At 43.6% G+C, this 15,108-nt stretch overlaps 1 protein-coding gene across 1 annotated transcript in view; it reads right to left on the minus strand.

The window, feature by feature from the left end:
- The window catches only part of LOC126210501 (uncharacterized), a 149,541-nt gene extending 138,682 nt beyond the window's left edge, over positions 1 to 10,859 (minus strand). Inside the window, exon 1 of the mRNA XM_049939745.1 lies at positions 10,781 to 10,859. The gene's annotated coding sequence lies outside the window, so the exon portion shown is untranslated. The remainder of the gene's footprint in view (positions 1 to 10,780) is intronic.
- Between the last annotated feature and the right edge of the window lie 4,249 nt (positions 10,860 to 15,108).

A 15,108-nucleotide genomic window follows, 5' to 3' on the forward strand; every position in this document is an offset into this window, starting at 1 on the left:
AGATAACATTTATTGTGAAAGAGAGTTGTAAACGCGGCGAAAAGGAAATTCAATGCGTCTACAATGCTCGATCATGGAAAAGTTAGTCGCTTGCTAGATTGCTTGCTATCAAGTCGAGACAGAGCACCGTTTGTTATAGTACTACAAACGGAATGCTACGAGATTGTTTCTATTAAAAAAAAAGTAATATTGTGTGATAGAGATGCGAGGACTTTGTTCTCAGTTATTCTGACTTGAGAACTTGAACTGAAGTGATATTCTGAAAGTGTACTACGAGTTAATGAATTTTAATTATTGGAGATATTATTGTTGGACTCAACCTTCATCAAAGTGAACAGTTACAACGAAGAATGGACATAGTATCGAACACTGCAATATCTGACTAGCCTGGAGTAGGAAACATTAATACGACCACACGAGGGTAATACAAATACGCCGATTGTAAAAGTTGTCGTAATTATCACGATCACCGAACTGAAAAGAGTCGTAATTGATCTGATCCATCGGTGTGCCTGTGCTGTGATGATTGTAAAGTAATTGCTAAGAAGGAACAATAAAATTGTTCGTCAGTAATGGAAATCTCACGTGTTGGCACCATCATTAATTGAACTGTGTGATAGTTGATGATCAAAATTAATTAACTGTGAACATTTTAATTGAAAGAGTGACTTGATGAATATTGAGAATTGAAAGGAGTGTTTCGCCGAAATAATATCACGACGCACGAAAGCAAGATAGCATTATAGATTATCTCTGGATTTGCATCGAGCCGTAGTGAGCAATTCTTCCTAGGAACGTAACAACTACTGATACTGAATCGCAAATGAACTTTTCCTCGCTTCAGTAGTGTGAAACGACGCCGGTGATGAATGAGTCACTCAATACTGCATTAAGTAACCCGGCGCAGCAAATCATCATAAAACCATAATAGACAATTAAAATCAGCAGTTCGCATCGCTGAGAAGACTGTGCGGACTCGCAAACGGACTTTCATACATTACGCGAGGAGCAATTTTCTTTAGAGATTTTCAGGTGCTGCTCCACGTTATCCGACGGGGACAACCATCACTGCGCGTCGCGTCTCCATTCCACCGACCGAGCTGTAGCAGCAGCGGCTCAACATCAACAGCGACAACAAAAGGGGAGAGGGGACGTCACATAGGGGGAAGCAACAGAGTGAGCCTGTGGTGACGAATAAGCTAAGAGACTCGCCAGGGCTGAGGTGATGACTCCATTTGTTGGAACGGAATCTGTCCTATCCATCAGCAGGGGCAGGGTAAAACCTAAACTACACAGCTGGATTAAGAGGTAACACGTGGAATATTGAACTAAAATCCAAAAAGAAAGACTTGCCAAGCTAATTATACTGAAACTGTGTTTAAAGATAAGTTGGGGAACTCGGGGAAGAAATGGATAGCGGGGAATAGCGAAATTGTGCTGTTTTATGCACTGGACAGAGCTGGAACCCACTGCAGCGACACGTAGCTATGTCTCTGAATGGTAGGGAAGGTGCCACAATCATTTTGAATTGGTTTGGAGTGCGACTTGTAAGTGAAAGGTTGTCCTTAACTTTTACTGTTGTGTTTTTATAGTTTTTGGCGATTTTAATCGCAAGATAATCCGTTAATTGTTAATTGTACATCCTTAAATGACGTGTACTCTTAAAATGCATACCACTCGCTACATGTTAGTTACGTTTAAACCTGTCAGTTATTAAGCCCCATATGCCGGCCGGTGTGGCCGTGCGGTTCTAGGCGCTTCAGTCTGGAACCGCGCGACCATTACAGTCGCAGGTTCGAATCCTGCCTCGGGCATGGATGTGTGTGGTGTCCTTTGGTTAGTTAGGTTTAAGTAGCTCTAAGTTCTAGGGACTGATGACCTCTGATGTTAAGTCCCACAGTGCTCAGAGCCATTTGAACCATTTTATTAAGCCCCATAAAAGTTGTTAACCTGAACTGTGTCCTTACGGCGGAAATGGGACGGGGCAGAAAGTGATTGTTCACCGTTCTCTCCGCTCATTTCCTGATACAAGTACATTTCAAAAAATATATTTCTTTTTTTTCTTTGTTTTTTTTCAGATTACATTAGAAAGACTTATAGACAGCAACTAAATATTAAATCAACATAATGACAGTTTCAGCCGTTTTATCTCATGAAATAGGGGTTTTAAAACCATCTAAGAAGTTAATGCACCCAAATGAAAGTTTGAAAGATACAGGGTACTATTGCACTTTACGAGAAAAACGTAAGTTAGTTACAAACTACGGCGTGCACACACTTTATTCAACACATAAACGTCCCTGCAGATATTCGGGTTTAGGTTATGACAGTTTCGATATGCCTGCCATCATTGTCGAAGATGTGGCGCTCACGAGTAGCGGAATTCTGCTTGACTCGCTGAAGTGTCGGAACATCGATGCTGTCGATGACCTCCTGAATGGCGTTTTCAGCTCAGCAATAGTTTTGGGGTTATTGCTGTGCGTTTTGTCTTTAACACAGCCCCACAAAAAGATGCCGCATGTCTCCGGGTACCACAGAGCAACAATGCCGTCCCCAAATTGCTTCTCCAGGACACCAAACACTCTCCTACTTCGATGGGGTCGAGCTCCGTCTTGCATGAACCACATCCTGTAGAAATGAGAGTCACTTTGGATAATGGGGATGACATCGTCCAAAACCTTCACGTACCGTTCGGTAGTCACCGTGCCATCAAGGAATATCACACCGATTATTCCAGAATGAGATTTTCACTCTGCAGCGGAGTGTGCGCTGATATGAAACTTCCTGGCAGATTAAAACTGTGTGCCCGACCGAGACTCGAACTCGGGACCTTTGCCTTTCGCGGGCAAGTGCTCTACCAACTGAGCTACCGATGCACGACTCACGCCCGGTACTCACAGCTTTACTTCTGCCAGTACCTCGTCTTTCGGGAGTGCTAGTTCTGCAAGATTCGCAGGAGACCTTATGTAAAGTTTGGAAGGTAGGAGACGAGGTACTGGCAGAAGTAAAGCTGTGAGTACCGGGCGTGAGTCGTGCTTCGGTAGCTCAGTTGGTAGAGCACTTGCCCGCGAAAGGCAAAGGTCCCGAGTTCGACTCTCGGTCTGGCACACAGTTTTAATCTGCCAGGAAGTTTCATATCAGCGCACACTCCGCTGCAGAGTGAAAATCTCATTCTGGAAACATCCCCCAGGCTGTGGCTAAGCCATGTCTCCCCATATCCTTTCTTTCGGGAGTGCTAGTTCTGCAAGATTCGCAGGAGACCTTCTGTAAAGTTTGGAAGGTAGGAGACGAGGTACTGGCAGAAGTAAAGCTGTGAGTACCGGGCGTGAGTCGTGCTTCGGTAGCTAAGTTGGTAGAGCACTTGCCCGCGAAAGGCAAAGGTCCCGAGTTCGAGTCTCGGTCGGGCACACAGTTTTAATCTGCCAGGAAGTTTCATATCAGCGCACACTCCGCTGCAGAGTGAAAATCTCATTCTGGAAACATCCCCCAGGCTGTGGCTAAGCCATTTCTCCCCATATCCTTTCTTTCGGGAGTGCTAGTTCTGCAAGATTCGCAGGAGACCTTCTGTAAAGTTTGGAAGGTAGGAGACGAGGTACTGGCAGAAGTAAAGCTGTGAGTACCGGGCGTGAGTCGTGCTTCGGTAGCTCAGTTGGTAGAGCACTTGCCCGCGAAAGGCAAAGGTCCCGAGTTCGAGTCTCGGTCGGGCACACACAGTTTTAATCTGCCAGGAAGTTTCATATCAGCGCACACTCCGCTGCAGAGTGAAAATCTCATTCTGGAAACATCCCCCAGGCTGTGGCTAAGCCATGTCTCCCCATATCCTTTCTTTCGGGAGTGCTAGTTCTGCAAGATTCCCAGGAGACCTTCTGTAAAGTTTGTAAGGTAGGAGACGAGGTACTGGCAGAAGTAAAGCTATGAGTACCGGGCGTGAGTCGTGCTTCGGTAGCTCAGTTGGTAGAGCACTTGCCCGCGAAAGGCAAAGGTCCCGAGTTCGAGTCTCGGTCGGGCACACAGTTTTAATCTGCCAGGAAGTTTCATATCAGCGCACACTCCGCTGCAGAGTGAAAATCTCATTCTGGAAACATCCCCCAGGCTGTGGCTAAGCCATGTCTCCCCATATCCTTTCTTTCGGGAGTGCTAGTTCTGCAAGATTCGCAGGAGACCTTCTGTAAAGTTTGTAAGGTAGGAGACGAGGTACTGGCAGAAGTAAAGCTGTGAGTACCGGGCGTGAGTCGTGCTTCGGTAGCTCAGTTGGTAGAGCACTTGCCCGCGAAAGGCAAAGGTCCCGAGTTCGAGTCTCGGTCGGGCACACACAGTTTTAATCTGCCAGGAAGTTTCATATCAGCGCACACTCCGCTGCAGAGTGAAAATCTCATTCTGGAAACATCCCCCAGGCTGTGGCTAAGCAATGTCTCCCCATATCCTTTCTTTCGGGAGTGCTAGTTCTGCAAGATTCGCAGGAGACCTTCTGTAAAGTTTGTAAGGTAGGAGACGAGGTACTGGCAGAAGTAAAGCTGTGAGTACCGGGCGTGAGTCGTGCTTCGGTAGCTCAGTTGGTAGAGCACTTGCCCGCGAAAGGCAAAGGTCCCGAGTTCGAGTCTCGGTCGGGCACACAGTTTTAATCTGCCAGGAAGTTTCACACCGATTATTCCTTGACTGGACATTGCACACCACACAGTCACACGTTGAGTGTGAAAAGACTTCTCAATCGCGAAATGCCTTTTCTCAGTCCACAAATGAAAGTGGGTTTCTTCGCTAAACAAAACCATGCGTGTGCATACTAATTCCCATCATGCCCCGCGGCCAACCGTGCAGTTTCAGCGTCCTAACGCAAACTGTTCAGAAGTTATGGCGATTTTATTTCATATAGTTCAATAATTGCGCCCTGTATGTTCATAAAACTAAGAATAATGGGAAATTTAAAAGTGTGTTCACTGCAGAACAAAAAGACGAGCTGATAGCATACTGGCCGGACGGAGTGGCCGAGCGGTTCTAGGCGCTACAGTCTGGAACCGCGCGACCGCTACGGTCGCAAGTTCGAATCCTGCCTCGGGCATGGATGTGTGTGATGTCCTTAGGTTAGTTAGGTTTAAATAGTTCTAAGTTCTAGGGGACTGATGACCTCAGAAGTTAAGTCCCATAGTGCTCAGAGCCATTTGAACCATTTTTGATAGCATACCTGAAGTCAATGGAGAGTAGACTTTTTTGTCCAACTATGAAACATCTCATTGTCAGATCATTAGCCAATCAGCTAGCAGAACTAATGTCCTATCTCACAGACTTGACAAAGAAATTTGTCTAACTGTGCAGGAAGCGTATATAGTATTTATTACTAGGCACCCTACGTTGCCTCTTCGGATGCCAGAAAATATACGGGTATCTGGTGCACGACCGATGGGATTCAATAACGTAATAGGAACAGTAATAGTAACTTGGTAATAAGCATTAAAAATAATTATACATTTTAAGGACTGACACTAAAATATTTTCTTTTTCTTAACGATGTTTTAAAGATTCCATATTCTTGAATAAAAATTGTTCACTAAACAACTTCACGTCCTAATTTTAAGATAGTTTTTTCTAATAATTTCAACTTGTATGCAAGAATTTTGCAAGAAATTTCCTTATCCTATTTTGCCCGGTAGGTGGGACAGAACGGGAAATATGCAAGTATTTGTTTGGAAAAAAATGTAAAACATTCAAAACGTAGAATTGTAAGCGATTTTCAAGTAAGGTACGTTAGATTATACTAAAAGGTGATTTTTTCACCTTTAAGAAGCATTTTCTTGTGCTCCTTTATTTTACAAGTTTAATCATGTCGACACGAGTTCCCCTGTGTTCTCCTGGGCTTAAACAGGAGGCAGATTAACTCATGATATGTGTAATGCCTGGTCAAGGGAACTCCAGGAAGCACCTACAGACAATGGGAATACAAAAAGAGGCTCCAGAAAGCAGATTGTGTGCTACGGGAGATGAATGCGCATCGTCCAGCGCAAAGCATTCGCAGCCAAAAGACACAAAACGTTAGGGTCATTAATTCCTGACAAAACTGTGGGGAATGGAGATCTAGAAAGGGAACTCCTGCTACTCTTTAAGGGTGTTGTTGTTGTTGTGGTCTTCAGTCCTGAGACTGGTTTGATGCAGCTCTCCATGCTACTCTATCCTGTGCAAGCTTCTTCATCTCCCAGTACCTACTGCAGCCTACATCCTTCTGAATCTGCTTAGTGTATTCATCTCTTGGTCTCCCCCTACGATTTTTACCCTCCACGCTGCCCTCCAATACTAAATTGGTGATCCCTCGATGTCTCAGAACATGTCCTACCAACCGATCCCTTCTTCTAGGTAAGTTATGCCACAAGCTCCTCTTCTCCCCAATCCTATTCAGTACCTCCTCATTAGTTATGTGATCTACCCATCTAATCTTCAGCATTCTTCTGTAGCACCACATTTCGAAAGCTTCTATTCTCTTCTTGTCCAAACTATTTATTGTCCACGTTTCACTTCCATACATGGCTACACTCCATACAAATACTTTCAGAAACGACTTCCTGACATTTAAATATGTACTCGATGTTAACAAATTTCTCTTCTTCAGAAACGCTTTCCTTGCCATTGCCAGTCTACATTTTATATCCTCTCTACTTCGACCATCATCAGTTATTTTGCTCCCCAAATAGCAAAACTCATTTACTACTTTAAGTGTCTCATTTCCTAATCTAATACCCTCAACATCACCCGACTTAATTCGACTACATTCCATTATCCTCGTTTTGCTTTTGTTGATGTTCATCTTATATCCTTCCTTCAAGACACCATCCATTCCGTTCAACTGCTCTTCCAAGTCCTTTGCTGTCTCTGACAGAATTACAATGTCATCGGCGAACCTCAAAGTTTTTATTTCTTCTCCATGGATTTTAATACCTACTCCGAATTTTTCTTTTGTTTCCTTTATTGCTTGCTCAATATACAGATTGAATAACATCGGGGAGAGGCTACAACCCTGTCTTACTCCCTTCCCAACCACTGGCGTTCTACGGATCGGAGCGTGGAATGTCAGGTCCCTTAATCGGCAGGTAGGTTAGAAAATTTGAAAAGGGAAATGGATAGGTTAAAGTTAGATATAGTGGGAATTAGTGAAGTTCGGTGGCAGGAGGAACAAGACTTCTGGTCAGGTGACTACAGGGTTATAAACACAAAGTCAAATAGGGGTAATGCAGGAGTAGGTTTAATAATGAATAGGAAAATAGGAACGCGGGTAAGCTACTACAAACAGCTTAGTGAACGCATTATTGTGGCCAAGATAGATACGAAGCCCACGCCTACTACAGTAGTACAAGTTTATATGCCAACTAGCTATGCAGATGACGAAGAAATTGAAGAAATGTATGATGAAATAAAAGAAATTATTCAGATAGTGAAGGGAGACGAAAATTTAATAGTCATGGGTGACTGGAATTCGAGCGTAGGAAAAGGGAGAGAAGGAAACGTAGTAGGTGAATATGGATTGGGGCTAAGAAATGAAAGAGGAAGCCGCCTGGTAGAATTTTGCACAGAGCACAACTTAATCATAGCTAACACTCTTTAAGGGTACTGGTTGGATTTTCTAGAATGACAGAGGGAGATATCGCACTACAAAGGTATTGCTTAGTAAGCTACGTGTTTCATAAATTATTTGAACGAGTCTTATGTCGCGATTATGTGGAACGAGTTACTTTTCAAGACACTTGTACATGACTAGGTTTTAACATTAACTGAGACATTATTTTATTTTTAGTCCTATTCTTGAAACGACATTCAAAGTCCAGATTCTTTTCATGGTGTCAGTTTTTAAGTAGAAATCCGTCCCAGGAATAGAAGGATATGTCCAGATTGTTAAAAACCATCCAAAAGCCAAGTTTGCACGAAATATTTTTTACTCGAGACAACCGGTTTCAACAGCCTTAGCTGTCATCTTCAGGTCTTCAACATTTTTTTGTAGTAAAACATGTTCATTTTATGCTGAACCTCATGCACAAGATGTCAAGTGGATAAAATTCATCACATTATAAACGTTTGTCATCGCTAAAATATTTAAAGACACACAGCTCCTTGTCCAAATATACTGAGTTTTATACACTTTATATCTTGTGCATGAGGTACGGCATAAAATGAAAATATTTTACTATAACAAATGTTTAAGACCTGAAGAAGACAGCTCTGACCGTTGAAAGTGGTTGTCTTGAATAAAAAAAATTTTTTTGCGTTCTTCGCTTTTCAATGGTTTTTAACAGGTACCAATCAATATTTTCAAAGAGGCGATTTTAAGTTAGATTTAAAACATGCTTTGCTGCTTGTTAGACATTTTATAGTATTAAGCAAATGATAATAGTTTTTGTTACTCTATACTGCACTCCTTTCTGGGCTTCTGACAGCTTTTGTAGCGAGAATTAAAGTAGTTATTTCTACATCTAGTGTTGTAGGTATGTACATCACTCTTCTTCCCAAATTAAGATGGATTATTTACAATGAATTTCACTTGCTGATATATGTACCGCGACTGTGCAGTTAAGTTGCCAAACTCCTTGAAGAGAGCTGTGGATGAGCATCAGTTTTTATTCTTACTGCCTGCTTTTGCGCAATCAAGTGATGAGTTACCCCTGAAAATTATTCGATAAGACATTATTGAATGGAAATTCGCAAAATGTATCAGAAGGTTAATTCGTTTCTTTCCAAGACTAGCAATTATACGAAGAGCGAAAGTAGACTTTATTTGTTGTACAGAAATGAATATAGTGGGTTTTCCAAAAATTTTGGGAGAGTCTATTTTCAGAAAACCAATAAATAATTCTATGGAAAATATGATTTACCAACTCTTCTGTTGCTTTCTCTATACTGGGATTTATTATAACACTAGTATCATCTGTAAAAAGTACTAATTCTGCTTGTTGAATGTTAAGTGGAAGGTGACTTACATACGTAAGAAATAGGAATGGACCCAACATTGAACCCAACAGGTCTTCTTTGTGATTTCTCCAAAGACAATAAAATTTTCTACCCTTCCAAAACTAAAGTATTCAGCACGAGTTTTTGCATTCTGTTTGTTAAGTATGATTCAAACCATCTGTGTGTAAAGCGACCAGTTCCGTAAAAGTTCAATTGTTCTAAGAGTGTAACAGGATCTACACATTCAAACGCCTTGTTAATCTCAGTGTGGGCACTATTGTTTCGTCTGCCTGGCTAAATCACATCAAATCAAATATTGCTCGAAAACTCTCGTGTAACTTCCGACGTTATCTGTTACGCCACTAATATACGAGCTGTGTTCAAGAAGTAAGATGACTTGATATTTTTATGAAAAAATATTTATTTATTCATCAATATTCATGTTGTTCCCTTCAAGGTAATACCCTTTAGGTATTATACACTTGTGCCAATGCTTCTTCCAATCCTCAAAGCACTTCTCAGAAGCACTTTTTGGTACAGCCTTGAGTTCTTTCAGCGATGCACTTTTTATTTCCTCAATCGTTGAAAATCTTCGTCCTTTCATAGGTCTCTTCAGTTTTGGGAACAGGAAAAAGTCGCAGGGGGCCAAATCCGGTGAATATGGTGGCTGAGGCATGATTGTCGTTTTGTTTTTCGCCAAAAAACTCTCACAAGCAACGATGAATGAGCAGATGCATTGTCGTGATGTAAAAGCCATGAATTGTTTTTCCACAATTCCTGACGTTCTTTGTTTATTGCTTCTCGCAAACGGCGCATAACGTCAAGGTAGTACTCCTTATTCACCGTACGACCTTGAGGCAAATATTCATGATGCATTACGCCATGGTAATTGAAAAAAAAAACAGTGAGCAAAATTTGGACGTTTGATGGAACTTGGCGTGCTTTTTTCGGTATTGGCTCTCTGGGATGCGTCCATTGGGACTATTGGGCTTTGTTTTCGACGTCATAGCCGTAAACCCATGTTTCGTCACTAGTTATGATACTTCTGAGTAAATCAGGATAACACTGGCGTCATTCAAGAGCTCCTGAGCGATGCCCATGCGACGGTTCTTCTGGTCAAAATTGAGAAGTTTTGGAACAAACTTCGCTGACACACGCCTCATGCCCAAAACACCCGAAAAAATTGCATGGCAGGAGCCGACCGATACGCCAACATCCTCAGCAACTTCTCTTACGGTAATTCGACGATTTTCCAAAACAATTTCCTTCACAGCTTCGACGTTATCATCTGTTGTTGATGTGCTGTGGCGTCCAGAGCGAGGTTCGTCATTGGCATCTACTCGGCCATCTTGGAAGAGCTTGTACCATTTGTAAACTTTTTTTTGCTTAGAGCAGACTCACAGAACCACCGTCAACATTTCAAGTGTTTTAGAGCATTTGATTCCATTTTTCACACAAAATTTGATGCAAATTCTTTGCTCCACTTTTTTTAGTCATCGAAAATCGCCATGCACACTAAAAGACGTCTAATCTTTCTATCTGTCAAAAACAAACGAAGTATGCTGTACGCTTGACACTGTGAAAATATGTTCGGGACATGTGTACCAATATAAGAAAAAAAAAAGGTCGATAAACAGATAATCGAATGCACGTTGCCCGCGCAATTTGAAAAGTCACCTTAGTTTTTAAACAGTCCTCGTATGCAGTGAACAGTAATGATTCTACAACGTTTCCTTTTCGCTGTTACTGCACTTGAATAAAAGGGACGTGTTTGAGTGGTTTCCTGAGAGCGCTCTCCGTGATATGCACGGAATGCGACTGATGTAATGTGATAGCCAGACGCCCAGTTGAGACTGACCTCTACGGCTGTTGGCGGTAGCAGCAGCAGCGTCAGACAGGTAGGTGATTGCGCGCCGGACCGAAGCGCCCCCGCGTGTGGGCGAACTCACACTGCCGAATCTGCGGCCTCGCCGTCCATGGCTGTCGTTTGCTGCAGGCGCCGTTATCGCATCGGCTGTCATCTGGAGCGCTGATAGCCCCCCACACACCCAGACGATGGAGATCCGATACCGTGCACTCGCTCACGACTATAGATGCCATTCCAACACAGCGCCTGAATCCCGGGTTCACACCGGGACGAACACATCTACACTAAAGCGCCAAAGAAACTGATACAGGCAAACGTATTCAAACGCAGATACATGTAAACAGGCAGAATACGGCGCTGCGGGCGGCGACGCCTATATAAGACAATATGTATCTGGCGCAGTTGTTAGATCGGTTACTGCTGCTACAATGGCAGGTTATCAAGATTTAAATGAGTTTGAACGTGGTGTTATAGTCGGCGCCCGAGCGGTGGGGCACAGCATCTCCGAGGTAGCAATGAAGTGGGCATTTTCCCGTACGACTGTTTCACGAGTGTACTGTGGGAGTCCGGTAAAACATCAAATCCCCAACATCGCTGCGTACGGAAAAAGATCCTGCAAGAACGGGACCAACGACGACTGAAGAGAATCGCTCAACGAGACAAAAGTGCAACCCTTCCGTAAAATGCTGCAGATTTCAATGATGGGCAATCAACAAGTGTCAGCGTGCAAACCATTCAACGAAACATCATCGATAAGGGCCTTCGGATCTGAAGGCCCACTCGTGTACCCTTGATGACTGCACGACACAAAGCTTTACGCCTCGCCTGAGTCCATCAACACCAACACTGGACTGTTAATGACTGAAAACACGTTGCCTGGTCGGACGAGTCTCGTTTCAAATTGTATCGAACAGATGGACGTGTATGGGTTAGGAGACAACCTCATGAATCAATGGACCCTGCATGTTAGCAGGGGACAGTTCGAGCTGGTGGAGGCACTGTAATCTTGTGGGGCGTGTGCAGTTAGAGTGATATGGGACCCGTGATACGTCTAGATACGACTCTGACAGGTGTCACGTACGTAAGCATCCTGTCTGATCACCTACATCGATTCATGTCCATTGTGCATTCCTACGGACTTGGGCAATTACAGCAGGACAATGCGACGCCAACACGTCCAGAATTGCTACAGAGTGGCTCCAAGAACACTCTTCTGAGTTTAAACACTTCCGCTGGCCCCCATACTCCCCAGATGTGAACATTATTGAGCACATCTGGGATGCCTTGCAACGTGCTGTTCAACAGATATCTCCACTCCTCGTACTCTCACAGCTTTGTGGTCAGTCCTGCAGGATTCACGGTGTCAGTTCCCTCCAGCACTACTTCAGACATTAGTCGACTCCATGTCACGTGGGGCCCCACACGATATTAGGCAGGTGTACCAGTTTCTTTGGCTCTTCAGTGCACATCAATACCCCGCAAACTTCCTGATGGTGTGTGACGGAGGGTACTTGTAATACTACTAACTGATTCCCCCTACCAATTTACATTCGGAATGGCGCGTTGGAGGAATGATTGTCGGTAAGCCTCTGTATCAGCTCCAATTTCTATAATTTTCTCGTGTTCGCGAGATGTATGTGGGAGGAAGTAATATGTCGTCCGACTGTCTCGAAATTTCAATAGTAAACTTCTCTGTGACGACAATACCTCTCTTGTAGCTTCTACTGCTGGAATTTTCTAAGCAGATGGTCAACGCTGTAACGCTGTCGCGCGGATTAATCACTCCCGTGACGAAACGCACCGCTCTTCGTTGGATCTTCTCTATCTTTCAACCAACCCTGTATGGTAAGGGTCCCAGATTGACGGGAAATACTCATGAATCGGTCGAACAAGTGCCTCGTAAGCCACTTCTATAGTGGATGAATTACATTTCCCTAAGATTCTTCCGATGAATTTCATTGTCAGTCTGGTGTCTGCTTTTCCCACTGTCTACATCTACATAAATACTCCGCAAGCCACCGAGCGGTGCATGGCGGAGGGTACCCTGTACCACTACTAGACACTTCCTTTCCTGTTCCACTCGCAAACAGAACGAGGGAGAAACGATTATCTATATGCCTCTGTACGAGCCCTAGTTTCTCATATTTTATCTTCGTGGTCCTTATGCTCAATGTATGTTGGCGGCAGTAGAATCGTTCACAGTCACCTTCAAATTCCGGTTCTCTAAACTTTCTCAATAGTGTTACTCGAAAAAAACGTCGCCTTTCCTCCAGTGATTCCCATTCGAGTTCCCGAAGCATCTCCGTAACACTTACATGTTGTGCGAATCTACCGGTAACAAATCTAGCAGCCCGCCTCTGAATCGCTTCGATGTCTTCCTTCAGTCCGACCTGCTACGGATCCCAAACATCCGAGCAGTACTCAGGAACAGATCGCACCAGCGTCCTATATGCAGTTTCCTTTACAGTGGACCACTCTTTCATAAAATTCTTAAAATAACGCGAAGTCGAGTAATCGCCTTCCCTACCACATTTCTCATATGCTCGTTCGATCCAACATCCCTTTGCAACGTTATGTCCAGATATCTGAACGACTTGACAGTGCCATGTAGGGCATTAGCAAATTCTGTATCCAAACACTACAGGTTTGATCTTCCTACTCATCCGTATTAACTTACATTTTTGCGCATTTAGGGCTAGCTGCCATTCATTACACCAACTGGAAATTTTGTCTAAGTCGTCTCGTATCTTCCTACAGTCACTCAACGTCGACACCTTACTGAACATCACGGCATCATCCCCAAATAACCGCAGATCGCTGCACACCCTGTCCGCCAAATCATTTATGTATACAGAAAACAACATCGCTCCCGTCACACTTCCCTGGGGCACTCCTGACGATACCCCTGTCTCTGATGAACACTCACCATCGAGGACAGCATACTGGGTTCTATTATTTAAGAAGTCTTCCAACCACTCACATATCTGTAAACTTATTCCATATGCTGGTACCTTCGTTAACAGCCTGCAATGGGACACCATGTCAAATGCTTTCCGGGAATCTATAAATATGCCGTCTGCCTGTTGCCCTGTTTCTGTTAACTGCTCATTCCACTTAAGCTCGCTGTGAGTAGTTACACCAAGCTATTTTACGGTAGTTACTATTTCCAGAAATTTCTCATAAATAGCGTAGTTGTACAGTATTGGATTTCTTTTCCTATGTACGCGCAGTATGTAACATTTGTTTGTGTTAAGGATCAATTGCCAGGCCCTGCACCATTCATCAACCCTCTATAGGTCTTTCTGCATATCGCTACTGTCTTCTGGTGTTCCCACATTCTTACAGACAAGCGTATTGTCTGCGAACAGCCTTAAAGAACCTCCGAAACGTTCTAGTAGGTCATTTATATACAATGTAAGCAGTAACGGTCCTGACGCACTTCCTTGCTGTACTCCCGAAATTACATGTGTCGATTCTGTTCCGTTAAGAGCGACGTGTTCAGTTCTGTCTGCAAGGAAGTCTTGAATCCAGTCGCCAATCTGGTCCGATACTCGTTTTTTCACTAAACGACAGTGTGGGACAGTGTCAAATATCTTCCTGAAATCGAGGAACATAAAAGCACCGGTGTTTGAAGCCCATGGACCTCACGAAGGAACAGAGCGAGCTATGTTTCGCAAGATCTCTGTTTATGGAATCAACATTGATTTTTGTAGAGGAAATTTTCGTCCTCCAAAAACACATGAGCATAAAACATGTTCCATAATTCTACAACAGATTGAGGTCACCGATATAGGCCTGTAATTATGTGCATGCGTCCTACGAGTCTTCTTGAAAACGGGTAATACCTACGCTTGTCTTCAGTCGCCAGTTACCCTTCGTTGCTCCAGCGACCTACGATAAACTGCTACTGGAAGAGGAGCAAGTTATTTCGCGTAATCTTTGTACAATCTAACAAATATCTCAGCTAGTCCTGACGCCTTTCCGCTAAAAACTGATTGTACTTGGTTTTCTATTCTGCGATCGGTTATCTCAAGCGAACGAGCATCAGTAGGTGCAAGCGATAGCCGATCGCGTGCCAACTGGATTCGGTCACGTTCGGTTCGCAGTCGCTAACGTTCGCTCGTCTTCCCCTCGTTGTCTGTGTCTTTAGCAAAGCATCAAGCGAGGATCGCGTCCCCTCTGCTTCAGCGCTAGCAGTACAGAAAACTGCCGTGTCCTGTCTGGTCTGCTTGTGCTGTTGAAATGGTTTGGTTGCGTGATCGATGGAGTGGTCTGAAGAGAATGTAATCTTGCTGACAGAAGAACATACATATTATTAA

Source organism: Schistocerca nitens, chromosome 10 (assembly GCF_023898315.1).
Source record: "Schistocerca nitens isolate TAMUIC-IGC-003100 chromosome 10, iqSchNite1.1, whole genome shotgun sequence".
Taxonomy (NCBI): domain Eukaryota; kingdom Metazoa; phylum Arthropoda; class Insecta; order Orthoptera; family Acrididae; genus Schistocerca; species Schistocerca nitens.